The sequence below is a fragment of the Stegostoma tigrinum genome, chromosome 5 (assembly GCF_030684315.1).
Source record: "Stegostoma tigrinum isolate sSteTig4 chromosome 5, sSteTig4.hap1, whole genome shotgun sequence".
NCBI classification, from domain to species: Eukaryota; Metazoa; Chordata; class Chondrichthyes; order Orectolobiformes; family Stegostomatidae; genus Stegostoma; species Stegostoma tigrinum.
The window spans coordinates 44,182,187-44,197,623 of record NC_081358.1 but is presented as its reverse complement, the minus strand read 5'-3'; positions in this window follow the sequence as shown (position 1 = coordinate 44,197,623).

Here is a 15,437-nt window from a genome sequence, read left to right as displayed (position 1 = left end):
TTACTGGATGGAAATCATGCATAAATCCACTGGGATTTTGAGGATGCAACTAATAGAGTTAAGGGGAGTCAGTGAATGTGGTTTAATGGACTTTCAAAAGGCTTTCATCAAGTTCGTATATAAGAGATTAGTATCTAAAATTAAAATGCACGGGATTGGGAGTAGCATACTGACATGAATAGAAAGCTCTTGGCAGTCCAAAAACAAGACTAGTAATTAAATGGGTCTTTTTCCAAGTGGCAGCCAGTCTGTGGTGTGGTATCACAGGGTTCGTTGCTTGGACGCCTGATGAAGGAACTAAATGTAAAATCTCCAAGTTTGCAGATGATGCAGCTTGGTGTGAGGGTGAACTGTGAGGAAGATTTAGAGATGATTCAGCACAGTTTGACGAGTGAGTGGGAAAATGCATGGTAGATGAAATATAATATGGATAAATGTCAGGTTATCCACTTTGGTCACAAAAACAGGAAGGAAATTATGATCTAAATATCGATAGATGAGGGAAGTGAGACCAAGATGTCATTGTACATCAGTCATCGAAAGTAAACATTCAGGTGCATCAGTTTGAGAAGAGGGAAAATAGTAAGTTTGACTTCATAATGATAAAATTCAAGTACAGGAGCTTGGTAATTATATAGACCCTTGGTGAGCCTACACCTGGAATACTATATGTAGTTTTGGTTTCCTTATCTGAGGAAGGATGTCCTGGCCGTTGAAGGAATGCAACAAAGGTTTACCACACTGGTCCCTGGGATGGCAGAACTGAGGTGGACTTTATGGTCTGTGGTGAGAATTGCCACAAGCTCTAGTGATCTTGGGTGTGGATTTTCTTTCTAATGGCACTTTAAATCTGGCGCTAAGTCAAGGAAATGTCTTGCTATGGGACAGCAGTGATATCGGTAAGCAGCCAATGAGACACACATGCTAACCCACAGGCACTTAAAAGCAATTAACATCCTTCACTTTAGGATGAAATTTTCAGATGGCAGAAGTAATGGTGATTATATTAAGATGGAAGCTAAAATAGAAACCTTAGATATGGATGTTTTAAACTCAGTGTGGAGTAAAACAACTCCATTATAAATTAGTCTTCAGGTCTAATGAGATTAGTTAACAGTAATAATGAGTTAATGCATGATTTAAAAATCCAGTTAATCACTTTGTGGTGCAAATTTTCTGGTTTGTTACATTGAGTCTAAGCATATGAAAGTTGAAGTGTGTATGAATTTACTTGATTTCCTTTGTTTGCAGTGTGAGGGACCTCCAAAACATATTATTGCTGACAACAACTTTGGGATTTGTATGTTGTTCTGCATGTGAAACTCCAGAAGTTACCATCAGTTCAGTAAAGTGATGATGGAGAACACTTTGCTGTCGTCATCACAAAATCATGGTATTTGACCACATTGGGGAAAAATGTTCCTAACTATTGGATATAAGGAAGCTGTAGATCTGTTCTTAATGATTGTTCTTGCAAAGGACCAACCATATTTACATTTGGCAATAACCTTGTATTTATATAGCACCTTTTACTAGAGCATCATTCCAAGGCAATTCCCAGCATCTATCAGAAATGTTGACACCAAGGCACGTATAAAAACAGAACCCAAATCCTTAGCACAGGTAGGATTTAAGAACAACTTTCAAGGAGAGTAGAGTGTGAGGGAAGGTTTAAGTAGGGAATGTTTTGGCTTACAGGGGTGACAATAATAAAGTAATTAAAATAGGGATGAGTAACAACTAAAACCAGAGAAAACAGTTATCAGAGGGTTGTAAGGCTGGAGGAGGTCATGCAACAAAGGAGTGGCTAGGCCATCGAAAGCGTTGAAAATAAAAATGCAGCTTTTAATATGTGGTCTTCCTGGACTTTAGCCTATAGGTCTGTAAACACTGAGTGTGGATGGTTGAGATTTGGTGTGAGATAGGATGTGAACAATCAGAACTTTGGTTGAGCATAAATTTATGGAATGTAGAAGATGGCAGACATCATTGGAATTGTCAGATCTGGAGGTAGTGAAGACTTGAATGAGGGTTTCAGCATCAAATGAACTGGAGCAGGAGATGGTACCCTTTTGAGAAAGCCTAAATGCAGATTCCAAACTGAGACTGCGATATCTAACATTGCAATTGGGAGGATAAGGCTGGAAAGTAAATCACAACAGGAAATTTAAATAGACTTCATTAATCAGGGTGAAACACTTGGATCAATTTGGCTGGGATTCTTAACAATGTTACTGGTCAAAGTTGTGATGAGCATAGATTTAACATGAATGGTTTGTAGTAGTAGGAAGATAACCTATTCTCTAGTAAATAAGCAGGGGAGGGTGGCAATGGTCTAGTGGTATTATCGTTGGACTGTTAATCCAGAGACCGGGATAACGTTCTGGGGACAACAAAATGTGAAGCTGGATGAACACAGCAGGCCAAGCAGCATCTCAGGACCACAAAAGCTGATGTTTCGGGCCTAGACCCTTCATCAGAGAGGGGGATGGGGTGAGGGTTCTGGAATAAATAGGGAGAGAGGGGGAGGCGGACCGAAGATGGAGAGAAAAGAAGATAGGTAGGGAGGGGATAGGTCAGTCCAGGGAAGACGGACAGGTCAAGGAGGTGGGATGAGGTTAGTAGGTAGATGGGGGTGCGGCTTGGGGTGGGAGGAAGGGATGGGTGAGAGGAAGAACCGGTTAGGGAGGCGGAGACAGGTTGGACTGGTTTTGGGATGCAGTGGGTGGAGGGGAAGAGCTGGGCTGGTTTTGTGGGAAGAGCTGGGCTGGTTTTGTGGTGCAGTGGGGGGAGGGGACGAACTGGGCTGGTTTAGGGATGCAGTTGGGGAAGGGGAGATTTTGAAACTGGTGAAGTCCACATTGATACCATTAGGCTGCAGGGTTCCCAGGCGGAATATGAGTTGCTGTTCCTGCAACCTTCGGGTGGCATCATTGTGGCACTGCAGGAGGCCCATGATGGACATGTCATCTAAAGAATGGGAGGGGGAGTGGAAATGGTTTGCGACTGGGAGGTGCAGTAGTTTGTTGCGAACTGAGCGGAAAATGTCTTGGGTAGTGGGGTCGGATTGTAGATGGCGGAAGTGTCGGGGGATGATGCGTTGTATCCGGAGGTTGGTGGGGTGGTGTGTGAGAACGCGGGGAATCCTCTTTGGGCGGTTGTGGCGGGGGCGGGGTGTGAGGGACGTGTTGCGGGAAATACGGGAGACGCGGTCGAGGGCGTTCTTGATCACTGTGGGGGGAAACTTGCGGTCCTTGAAGAACTTGGACATCTGGGATGTGCGGGAGTGGAATGTCTTATCGTGGGAGCAGATGCGGCGGAGGCGGAGGAATTGGGAATAGGGGATGGAATTTTTGCAGGAGGGTGGGTGGGAGGAGGTGTATTCTAGGTAGCTGTGGGAGTCGGTGGGCTTGAAATGGACATCAGTTACAAGCTGGTTGCCTGAGATGGAGACTGAGAGGTCCAGGAAGGTGAGGGATGTGCTGGAGATGGCCCAGGTGAACTGAAGGTTGGGGATCATTCTGGCGATCTGGGTTCAATTCTCACCATGGCAGATGGCGAAATTTGAATTCAGTAGAATACCTGGAATTAAGAATCTAATGATGACCATGAATCCATTGTTGATTGTTGGAAAAACCCAGCTGGTTCACTAATGTCCTTTCAGGGAAGGAAACTGCCATCCTAACCTGATCTGGCTTACATGTGACTCCAGACCTACAGAAATGTGGTTGACTCTGAACTGCCCTCTGGGCAATTAGGGACGGCCAAGAATTGCTGCCGAGCCAGCGACGACATCATCTATTAATGAATAAAGGAAAAGCACCACATACAAAGTTTACTTCTTTGATAAATAATCATGGTCACGTTGAGACAAACTTATAAGGAACTGTATTATCAGTTATGCCTCCAGAGGCAATGGAAAGAGAGATTTTGGAGTTAACAGTATCTCACTTGCCTTTTGCAGACACAATCATTTTGTAACCTTATTGCACCAATAGGTTTTATAAAGATTCTAGACATTATTAAAGCTTGAAACTAGAATCATTTATTCAAACTGAAGGAAAATCTTCAAATGCTCTGAGATACTCCAGGGTTTGAAACATATTACATAAGTGCCAAGTCTTTCTATAATTCTTGTAGCCTAAGAAACTGCATGCAGAAATGTCAATGAATGCCCAAGATTGGCATTTATGGGAACTCAGCTGATGAGTTTACTTTGTAGTTTCACAATTCGTTCCCCTTTAATCTCAAATCAAGATCTGATAACCTTAAGCTAGCTTTGCACCAACTTGGATCTCCTCATTTCCCTTTCCTACCACTGAGTAGAATTTTGTGATGGTGAACATTACTACAATTAGTGTTCTTGGTTCTAAGTATTGCATAAATTTTGCCCTTTCCCTTGCCTCTCCTCTCTCCTCTTTCCTCTCTTGCCTCCATCTCCATCCATTTTAACCCATCCTACACCCCCTCAATTTTCCATTTCCCACCTCCAGCATTGCTTTCATACGTTTTGTCCCAATTACATCAAACCTTAATTAAACAGAATATTGCCCATATTCTAGACTCTTACCAAAAAAAGTCAACAAATAACTAATAAATTTGCTACGTTGGGACATGCATTTGACTGAAAAGTTAATTAAGTGCCTGTTAGCATTGCAGGTTGTGCTATGATAAATATTTTCAAAGTGCACACAGTGACATATAGTTTTTATTTGTAAAATGAATCATTGTTGTTTAATCTGACCACCTGATTCTCATGTTGTTTGGAATGCCTTCAGAGTATAATTTTCAGTGACCACTTTTCATAACAACTAACATTAAATTAAAATTTAAACAGTAAAATGCTATACATTTTACAATAACCTGCTTTGATTATTAAGTTTGCACTTTACTTTTAACACTTTGATTAAACTCTGTTTAATTCTTCAAACATTTTAGCTTGAATTTAAGATCTGTACGAGCTCAATATGAACTTGATCTTTCATATTACGTCAGTGCCATATGGTCATTAATATAAATGTAATATTTTTCCTCAACTCGCAGCACTTCCTGCAATAACTTTCTTCTAATAATGTTGAAAACCAATTGCACAAATGCTGAAAACTTTACTGAGAGAAGTTACAGCGAAAAATGTGTGAGAAAGAACAAAAATTTGGAGTTGTTAAACTTTCAAATGTGGAAGGAAGAAATTGATAGACTTCAAAAATTGAAATTTTTTGAAATTGAAAATAGCTAATTGAGAATAAAACTTTGATTTTCTTTTTAGGGCAGTCGATTATCTGCACCCGACAAATGGTCAGTGCTAATCGTTTGCAGACTGGAGGCCTGTCACCAATGGTGTTTTACACGGATCAGTTCTGGGTCCTCCTTTGGTTGTCACGTATATAAATGATTTGGATGAGAATATAGATGGCATGTTTAGTAAGTTTGTGGCTGACACCAAAATTGGTGACATAGACAGTGAAGAAGGTTTTCTAAGATTACAAAGGCATCTTGATTATATTGATCAATGGGCTGAAAAAATGGCAGATGGAGTTCAAGCTGGATACATGCAAGGTATTGCATTTTGATGAAACAAACAAGGGATAGGCCTTTTATATAAGTAGTGATAGGGCTTTGAGTAGTACTTTCGAACAGAGGGACCCAGGGGTGCAGGTACATAGTTCTTTTGAAGCTTGTGTCATGCATTGATTGGGTGGTTGAAAAGGCATATGGCACACTTACCTTTATTGCTCAGCCCTTTGAGTAAAGGACATTGGTGGGGCTTCTGATATACTGTGTTCATTTCTGGTCGCCTAGTTATAGGAAGGGTATTATTAAGCTGGAGAAGGTTCAGAAGAGATTTACTGAGATATTGCCTGGTATGAGTTATACAGAAAGCTGGATAGGCTGAGACACTTTTCACTGGAGTATAGGAGCTTGAGAGGTGATCTGAAAGAAGTTGATAAAATAATGAAGGGTATAGATAAAGTTAATGGTAGTTGTCTTTTACCAGGGATGGGAAATTTCAAGACTAGAGGGCATATTTTTAAGGTGAAAGGAGAGAGATTTAAAAACGACAAGAAGAGCATTTTATTTTTTAAACAGTGTAGTTCACATGTGGAATGAACTTCCTGAGGAATTTGTTGATGTGGGTACAATTACAACAAGATGTGAGCCAAAAGCCAGCAGGTTGGACTAGTTTAGTTTGGGATTTTATTTGCCATGGAACAGTTGGACTAAAGGGCTTGTTTCTGTGCTGAGCCAGTTGGATACAAAATTGTCTTGATGGTAGGAGACAGGAGGATGGTGGTAGAGAGTTGTTCAGACTGGACCAGCAGTGTGCTGCAAGGATCAGTGCTACATCTCATGTTGTTCAACATGTAAATGATTTGGATGAAAATGTAGGGGGGATGTTGACTAAGTCTGGAGATGACACCAAAATTGGTGATATAGTTAACAGTGAAAAAGGTCATTTCAGAATACAAAAAAAAACAGGATCTTATCAACTGTGCCAGTTGGCCAAGGAATGGCAGATGGAGTTTAACATAGATAAATGCATTGCATTTTTGGTAAGATAAACCAAGTCAGGAATTACACAGTTAATGGTAGGACCCTGGGGAGTATTGTTGAACAGAAAGACCTAGGGGTGCAGGTACATAATTCCTTTGAAAGTTGGGTCACAGGCAGACAGAGTGATATAGAAGGTGTTTGGCATGCTTGCCTTCATCGGCACTGAATACAGGAGATGGGATGTCACGTTACAGTTGAACAAGACCATATTTGGAGTACTGTGTATAGTTCTAGTCGCTGTGCTATAGGAACAATGTTATTAAACTGGAACGGGTGAAAAAAAGATCTACAACGATGTTACAAGACTGGAAGGTTTGAGTTATAAGCAAAGACTAGATATGCTGGGATTTTTTTAAACTGGAGGATAGGAGGCTGAGGGCTGACCTTTATTGAGGTTTCTAAAATCATGAGGGGCATAGATAGGATGAGGAGCTAAGGTTTTTTCCCGAGGGTAGGGGAGTCCAGAACTAGAGGGCATAGGTTTAAGGTGAGAGGGATAAGATTTAACAGGACCTGATGGGCAACCTTTTCAGAGTGTGTTGCATATATGGAATGAACTGTTAGAGGAAGTGGTAGGGGCAGATACAGTTATAACCATTAAAAGACAAATGGACAGGTACGTGGATAGGAAAGGTTTAGAGGGATAGGAGCCAAACACACACACACTGAATTAGTTCAGTCTAGGAATTCTGATTGGCGTGGACAAATTGGAACAAAAAGCCTGTTTCTGAGCTGTAAGACTGTATAGTGGCTGCAGAGTCAGATGTGAGTGACAGTAGAGCAAGGTAGGGCTAGATTAACCAGGATCAAGTGAGTCATCCAAAGAGAGAGGCAGCAGTTGGAGTTGGCGTGGTGAATAATGGGATAGTTACAAAGTTATCACATGCACTGTGAGGAACACACATGATTGGGAAAAAGAAGCAACAGCAAGGGCCATATTTTTCCAGTACTTTGCACTCCAAATACAACCAGCCCCCTTTGGGAACACTTTCCCCATCATGGTACTCACCTGGAGAAAGAAATGGAGTCTAGAGAATGCAGAGAAATAAACTTTGCTGCTTTGAAAACTTTCACATCACAAGAGGAAGTTCAGGAGAACGTACAGGTACATAAATCTCCAAGACCTGATCAAATGTCTTCCAGAATGTTGTGAGAAATAAGGGAGGAAATTACAAGACCCTTTGCATCATGTTGAATTATGGTTGAGGTGCCTGATGACTGGCAGGTGGCTAATGTTACACCTTTGTAAAAGAGAGTTTGTGAGGAGAAACTGGGGAACTGTATACCTGTGAATCAGCCTGTGGTTGTGGGTACATTGTTGGAGGTGATTATAAAATGGGATTTATAGACATTTAGAGAGGCAAAAATTGATTAGGGAGAGTCAGCATTGTTTTGTGCGAGGAAAATCGTATCTCAAACTTAATTGAGTTTTTTTTGAGGAAGTCACCAAAAAGATGGATGATGGCAGAACAGTAGTCATTGTTTATTTGGATTTTAGTAAAGCTTTTGACAAGGATCCACATGGTAGACCAAATAGTAAAGTTAGTTCACATGAGATTCATGGTTTACTTGCCAAGTGGATTCACAGTTGGCTTAATGGCAGGAGACAGTGCAGTGTTGCAGTTCGGACTGGAGGACTATGACCAGCAGTGTTCCATAGGGATGTGTTCTGGGTCCTCTTTTGTTTGTTATTTATATAAAGGATTTGGATTAGAATATAGAAGGCATGTTTAGTAAGCTTGTGAATGACACCAAAATTGGTGGCACTGTAGACAGTGAAGAAAGTTTTCTAAGGTTACAAAGGGATCTTGGTCAAATAGGTGAGTAGGCTGAAAAATGGCAGATTGAGTGCAATCTGGATAAATGTCAGGTATTGCATCCTGGTATAACAAACAAGGGTAGGGCTTATACAATTAATGGTAAGACCTGGGTAGTGTTATGGAACAGAGGGACCTAGGGGTTCAGGTACATAGTTCTTTGAAGTTTGTGTCAAGGTGGTTAAAAAGGACTTTGGCATGCTTGCCTCCATTGCTCAGTCCTTTGAATATCAGAGTTGGGAAATCATGTTGAGGTTGTACAGGACATTGATGAGGCCTCTGCTGGAACACTGTGTCCAGTTCTGGTTGCCCAATTATAGGAAGGATATTATCAAGCTGCAGTGGGTTCTGAAGAGATTTACCAGGCTGTTGCTGGGTATAGAAGGTTTGAGTTATAAAGAAACACTGGATGGGCTGGAATGTTTTGCACTGGAGTGTAGGAGGTTGAGAAGGGATCTGGTAGAAGGTTATTAAATAATTGGGGGGTTATAGATAGAGTTAATGGTAATTGTTTTATCCCTAGGATGGGCAGCGTCAAGACCAGGGAGCACATTTTTAAGTTGAGAAGAGAAATTTTAAAAAATACATTAGGCAACTTTTTTACATGAAGGTTGGTTCACACGTGGAATGAACTTCCTGACAAAGTGGTGGATGTGGCTACAATTAAAATGTTTAAAAGACATTTGGATAGATCAAAAGGAAAGGTTTGGAGGGATATGGGCCAGAAGCAGGCAGCTGAGACTAGTTGGGATTATTTTGGCATAGACTGCTTGGACTGAAGGGTCTGTTTCCGTGCTGTGTGACTCTATGAAAATAAAATTATCAGGGGAGAAATTGGAGAGTGAAGAGAGAATTAGTAACATGAACTCTGCACAGGTAAATAACATAGTGACTGTAACTTCTGCCTCATTATTTGCAACACTACCATAAATGAACAGGTAAGGAGAGTTTTTTTTAAGTGTATGGCATTCATTTCTGTATATGAAATCATGTGCACATCACACCATACTTAACAGGAATTATTGCATAGAGTTGGTGTCATTTGGGTCCGGAACCGGCAGGTAAATTGAATTTCTGAAACATTAACTTTGATATAAGTGGTGCTAGCAAAAAAATTGTGCTACAGTTCACTTGGTGCAATTTCATGTTCCTTCCATTGGTTTTTCACAAACTGGTTGAATGTGAAGTATCTATATTTAAGAACAGATTTTAATATTGTTGCTTATTTATACATTGAGATAATTGCATAGTTATTTTAATGTTATACATTTGCAAATAGATGCAAGCATTTTACATAAGAATTACAATTAACATAATCAGATACGAAAAAATAAAATTCAGTGACAGTTTAAAATTAATTTTACTTTTATTGAGAGTTGTGGATGTGCACATTGTTTCTGATAGCATGGCTGAGAGCACAAACAGGTTGTAGTCTCATCTAGCAGCTTCAGGCCTGGGCATTTGCTAGACTGAAGAATTTGCTGGAGACACAGGAGGTCAGCTGTCCGGGTCAGTATGGGAGGTTTCAAACACATTTAAAAAGTGCTGTATAGCATAAAATGTGATGAACACAATAAATTTAGAGAACATTGGTGAATTCTTTCCTGATAGTACAGCTGAAATTGTCTTATCACTCATAGCTAACTCCTTCTACTCGCTGAGAGTCCACTGTATGTAGAAACACTGCAGGTGCCAGCTTAGGGAGGTACAACCTGTAGTAAGCAGCAATCATCTGTGTCACAGGACAGTCTCAAGTATCCTGCAAGAGGCAAGGAACACTTTTGTGCCAAATAAGCACAAAGCAATGACTGTCTCCTATTGTTATGGCACTATCATTGATGGATCTCTAACTATTAACATGATAGGGGTTACCTTTGACCAGATCCTAATCTGAGCAACGCTTTATAAATACTGTAGCTACAAGAACAGGTGAGAAGCTGGGATTTCTGCAGTGAGTGACTCACCACCTCACTCACTCCTCCTGTTCATTATCTGTAAGGCAAATGTCAGGAGTGTGATGGAATACTCTTCACTTGCCTGGATGAGTGCAGCTCCATCAACATTCAAAGCCTGATATCATCCTGAACAAAACAGCTGCTTGACTGGCACACCATCTGCCACAGATGCATGGTGGCAGCTGCATGTCCCATCTACAAAAGTCACTGTTGTGACTCATCAAGGCTCCGTCAGTAGCTCCTTCCAAATCCTCAGCCATCTGGAAAGACGTGCAGCAGATGCATGGGAAAATCAGTACCTACAAGTTCCCCTCCAAGGCGCACATCATCTTGATTTGGAAGCATATTGTTGTTTTTTTCACCGTAGCTGGTTCAAAATTCTGGAAACCCTTTCTTTAACAGCACTGAGTGTAACTACACCACATGGACCGCAGTGATTCAAGATGGTAGCTCACCAACAACTCCTTGAGGGCAATTATTGATGGTCATTAAATGCTGGCCTTGACAGCAATGCCCATATTGAGTGAAGATATTTTTTAAAATACTGCTTTCATGTCTTTAATTATGTAATATATAATTTAAAACTTTTACAGATGGAAATGCTTGCATATTAATGTGAGTAAATTTATTGACTCAAACTGAAATAGAACTAATGGCAAATTATAGTCTTGGTTTTGTTTAAATACATGGAACATAATCTTTCAAATACTCTTACTTACATAAAAATCAATTTAAATTGTATTTGCCTAAATTGATGGAGTTCTTTGATTAAAATGCTGTAGAGCATTGATGCGGGTAGCCTGATTGATGCCATACATATGGTTGCTGAAATGGTGTTTGATAGAAAACCGCTTTAAGGGCTCGTTAAAGCGAAATGGAAGCCTATGTGATTAAAAGGACAGTGGTTGCAGAGGTCCAAAATTTGATAAAGCTCAGAACAGTGGTTTACGTTTGCATTTCAGACTAAAGGTAAATAGGCAGTAATGTTTACTAGAGCTAATGTTAAGCACTGCCTTTCTGATATAAAAGAACAGTACAGAAGGTATGATTTCAAAGCTTAACTAATAAATGCAGCCCTCTGGTTCTGGCCACTTCCCACAAGCAAAATATTAAAAATAATTGAGGATCAAAGTTTGGACCGACGTACCATGAAATTAAATTTTCTATCCAGTTTTCTTTTCCATGTGAAAGTATGCCCTTGGCAATTATTTACTAAAATCTTTAGATTACAAGACTCTTGAAAATGTAGAAATTTATTTTCAGTTCACAATTTTAGCAGTCTTCTAAAAATATTTGCCTTTCTGATAAAGAATAAAATTTATCTAACAAAAAGACAAGAAGTTTGACCACAGGTTTACTTAGATCAAATTTTCTTATATTTAATAACACTATAATCACAGTCCGGCCAAAATTGTTACTTTGTGCTACATTGAGTGCTTTGGGCTTTGAAATCATGGCCATTAAGAGACTGGGTTGAAATTGACACAAACTTTATTAGATTAGAGACAGACTTTCACCCTATCAATCTGAGCTGGATTCTAATTGAGGTTTCAGGGATAAAGAAACAACATGATAAGATTTCAAGAACACTTATTTCTACCAAGCAAGAGTGGATTTAATAAAACAAAAGAGATGAAAATGAAGAAAAGAATGAAACTGTCAGGGTAAGTCACATCAGGATGACCTAGTTGAATTTTTGTGGATAATACTGGCGTGCTGCAGGAAGGAATGTCTGACAATGTTGTCTTCATGTGATTTCAGAAGGCATTAAATAAGTTCCAGATCAAGGAAATGAGCGAAGATGAGTACATTGAAGTGTGATGTAGGTTGGTAATTGATGTTTTCTAAACAAAAAGATATTTTCAAAGGTTAGTAGGAAATGATAAGCTCACTGAATTGTACTCGTGCTTTCATATTTTACCGTACCAATCAATGACTTGTGTGGAAAATAGTTATAACTGAGTGCTCACGTAAATATATGAGGTGTAGTAAATTGAATGGGAGCAACAAGTTTCAAAAGGACATAGACTAAATAAATGGGCAAATCTAAGGCAGATGGAATAAAAACAAAGTACCAGAAATACTCTGTGACCCTTCCAACCTGTCTGGGGGACAGAAATCGTATTAATGGACTGAATTCTTCACTGTCATTCTGGGCTAAAAGCAGGGGTGCACATAACATGCAGTGCTTCGTCTTCTGCAGGATTATCTCTGAAATTGTGAAGCATAGTGGAGATGTTGGGCAGCCCACTGACCCTTTGCTTATTGTTGTCCAGTTAATGGTCAGTTAAGGGCCTCATCCTGCCCCAGGAGCCCATCCCAAATGCATAGATTGGCCACTCAGCTGTGTAGGTCTGATGTTGGACTAGGTGGGAGGCAGTGCCAACTTCTTTTGCATCCATCAGACATACCCCCACCCAAGATGTTACTTCCTTATTCACCCTCTCCTGTTCTCTCAAATGCAACACAACATCTGTTGCCTTTCCTAACAGACTGACCTTTCTGAAACTTCTGTCTCACTTAACTTGCTGTCAAGCTGCAGTCTAGATCTCCAATTGGGACTGTCTATAGTTAACAGCTCCTACCTGGCTCTCAATGCATTACAGAGCTGCCAGCCATCTGATAGGACCTGTATGAGAGCTGCTGGCCAAAGGATCAAAAATCCCACCTGCAGCCAACTGGCTGTGAAATGAGAATAAGGGATAGTAGGCCATTCAGCATGCCCCACCATTTAATGTGAATATAGCTGATTGAACATTTCAATGCCTTTTCCCCACAACTTTTTTTGCTTTGGTATTCAGAAATCCATTGATCTCTACCTTAAACATACTCAAATATTGAGTCTCCACTAGCCTCCATGGTAGAGAATTTCAAAAGTTTGCAATGCTCTGAGTAAAGAAAGTTCTCCACATTTCGATCTCCTTAAGTGTGCACTTTGGTTCTAGACTTCTCAACTGTGGGAAACATTTTACCTGCATCGACCCTGTCTATCCCTTTTCAATGTTCTGTAAGTTTCAATTAGATCACCTCTCATTCTTCAAAACTGGGGAGATAGACCCAATTTGCCTAATCTCTCTCCAGAGGGCAGTCCTGCAATCCCAGGCATTAGTGTTATAAACTTTCATTGCACTATTACATACTATGGAAATAACATCCTTCCTGAGATGAGACCAAAACGACTCACCAGGTATGCTCTAACCAAAGTCCTATGCAATTGAAGCAAAATGTCACTACTTCTGTACTCAAACCCTTTTGCAAAAAAAGCTAGCATTCCATTAACTTGGTGCACGTTCATGTTAGCCTTTAATGACAATGTCCCTTTGTATGCTTATGCTTTCCAATGACTTGTCATTTAAGAAATACGCTGCACATCTGCTTCTCCTTTCAAATCACATTTTTGAGGCACATTCCCACTTACTATCTGCAAATGTGCAAATTTGTAAATATTACATTTGGTCCCCACCCCAAATCATCGTTAATAGCTGGGGCCACAGTATAGATCCTTGTATAGATTGCCAACATGAGAATTGCCCTTTTAATCTCACACTTTGTTTCATCTATTAGCCAATTCTTAATCCATGACTGTATATTACCTCCTATTCTATGTGCTTCAGTGTCCTTTGAGGGACTTTATCAAAACCATTTTGAAAATCTAAGTATACTATGCTCATTGGCTCTCCATTTTTGACTTTGTCAGCAAATTCAAATCAAATGCCAAGTCTACAATCACAGTTTCCCATTTGCAAATCTTTGCTGACCATCGGAAATCAAATCAGTATCTTTAAAGATAACGTTTGTCCTATCCGTTATTATGGATTCTGACGTTTTCTCTAATAATGTTGTAAAACTGTAACAGGTCTATAGTCCGAGATAACAAAGTGTGGAGCTGGATGAACACAGCAGGCCAAGCAACATCTTAGGAGCACAAAAGCTAACATTTTGGGCCTAGACCCTGCTCCTAAGATGCTGCTTGGCCTGCTGTGTTCATCCAGCTCCACACTTTGTTGTTATCTCGGATTCTCCAGCATCTGCAGTTCCCATTATCACAGGTCTAGAGTCCCCTCTGTTTTCTCTTGCTCTCTTCTGAAATAGTGGGGTGATATTAGCTATTTTCCAATCTGCAGGAATCATTTCAGAATCTATAAAATTTTGGAAGATAATTACCAAAGTGTCAATGATGTTTGCAGTCACCTCCTTTAAAACTCTTGAATGTGTACTGTCAGGTTCTGGGGATTTATCAACTTTCATTAAATTTCTGCAGCACAATTTTCTTACTGTTGCAAATATCCTTCAGCTCTTCGTTCTTGCTAACCACTTGGGTCTTCAGTTCTTGGAGATGTTTTTGTGTCTCTCTTTGTGTAAACAGATAGAAAGTAATAATTTTGCTTCTCTACCATTTCTCTATACTGCATTATAAATTATCCTGATGATGCTTGTAATAGAACCACATTCATTTTAATCGAACATTTCCTTTTACATATCTATCGAAGCCTTTACATGTTTTTCTGTATTTGTTTTGACAGCTTACAGTAATGTTCTATTCTTGTTTTCCTTAGGTTTTTGGCTGTATTCTAAAAATCTCCTAATCCTCAGAAGTACAGCTGTTTCTGGCACCTTTTTATAGGCCTTTTCTCTCAATCTTATACAAACCTGAACTTTACTTGTTGGCCATGTTGAGTTTGTGCACCTGGAAAGAATGTGTAGTTGTTCTAAATCGAGCAGTAGTTCTTTAAAGATTATCATTGAACAGTCCCACTTTTAATTATTTTCCCAGCCCACCCCCCCACCCCAAATTGTACCTCATGTCTTCATAATTTCCCTCATTCAAATCTAAAACCTGTGCTTCAGAATGAAGTTCACCTGGGCCATCTCCAACACATCCCTCACCTTCCTGGACCTCTGTCTCCATCTCAGGTAACCAGCCAGAAACTGATGTCCATTTCAAGCCCACTGACTCCCACAGCTACCTAGAATACACCTCCTCCTACACACACTCCTGCAAAAATTCCATTCCCTATTCCCAATTCCTCCACCTCCGCCGCAACTGCTCCCAGGATGAGGCATTCCACTCCTGCACATCCCAGATGTCCACGTTCTTCGAGGACCGCAACTT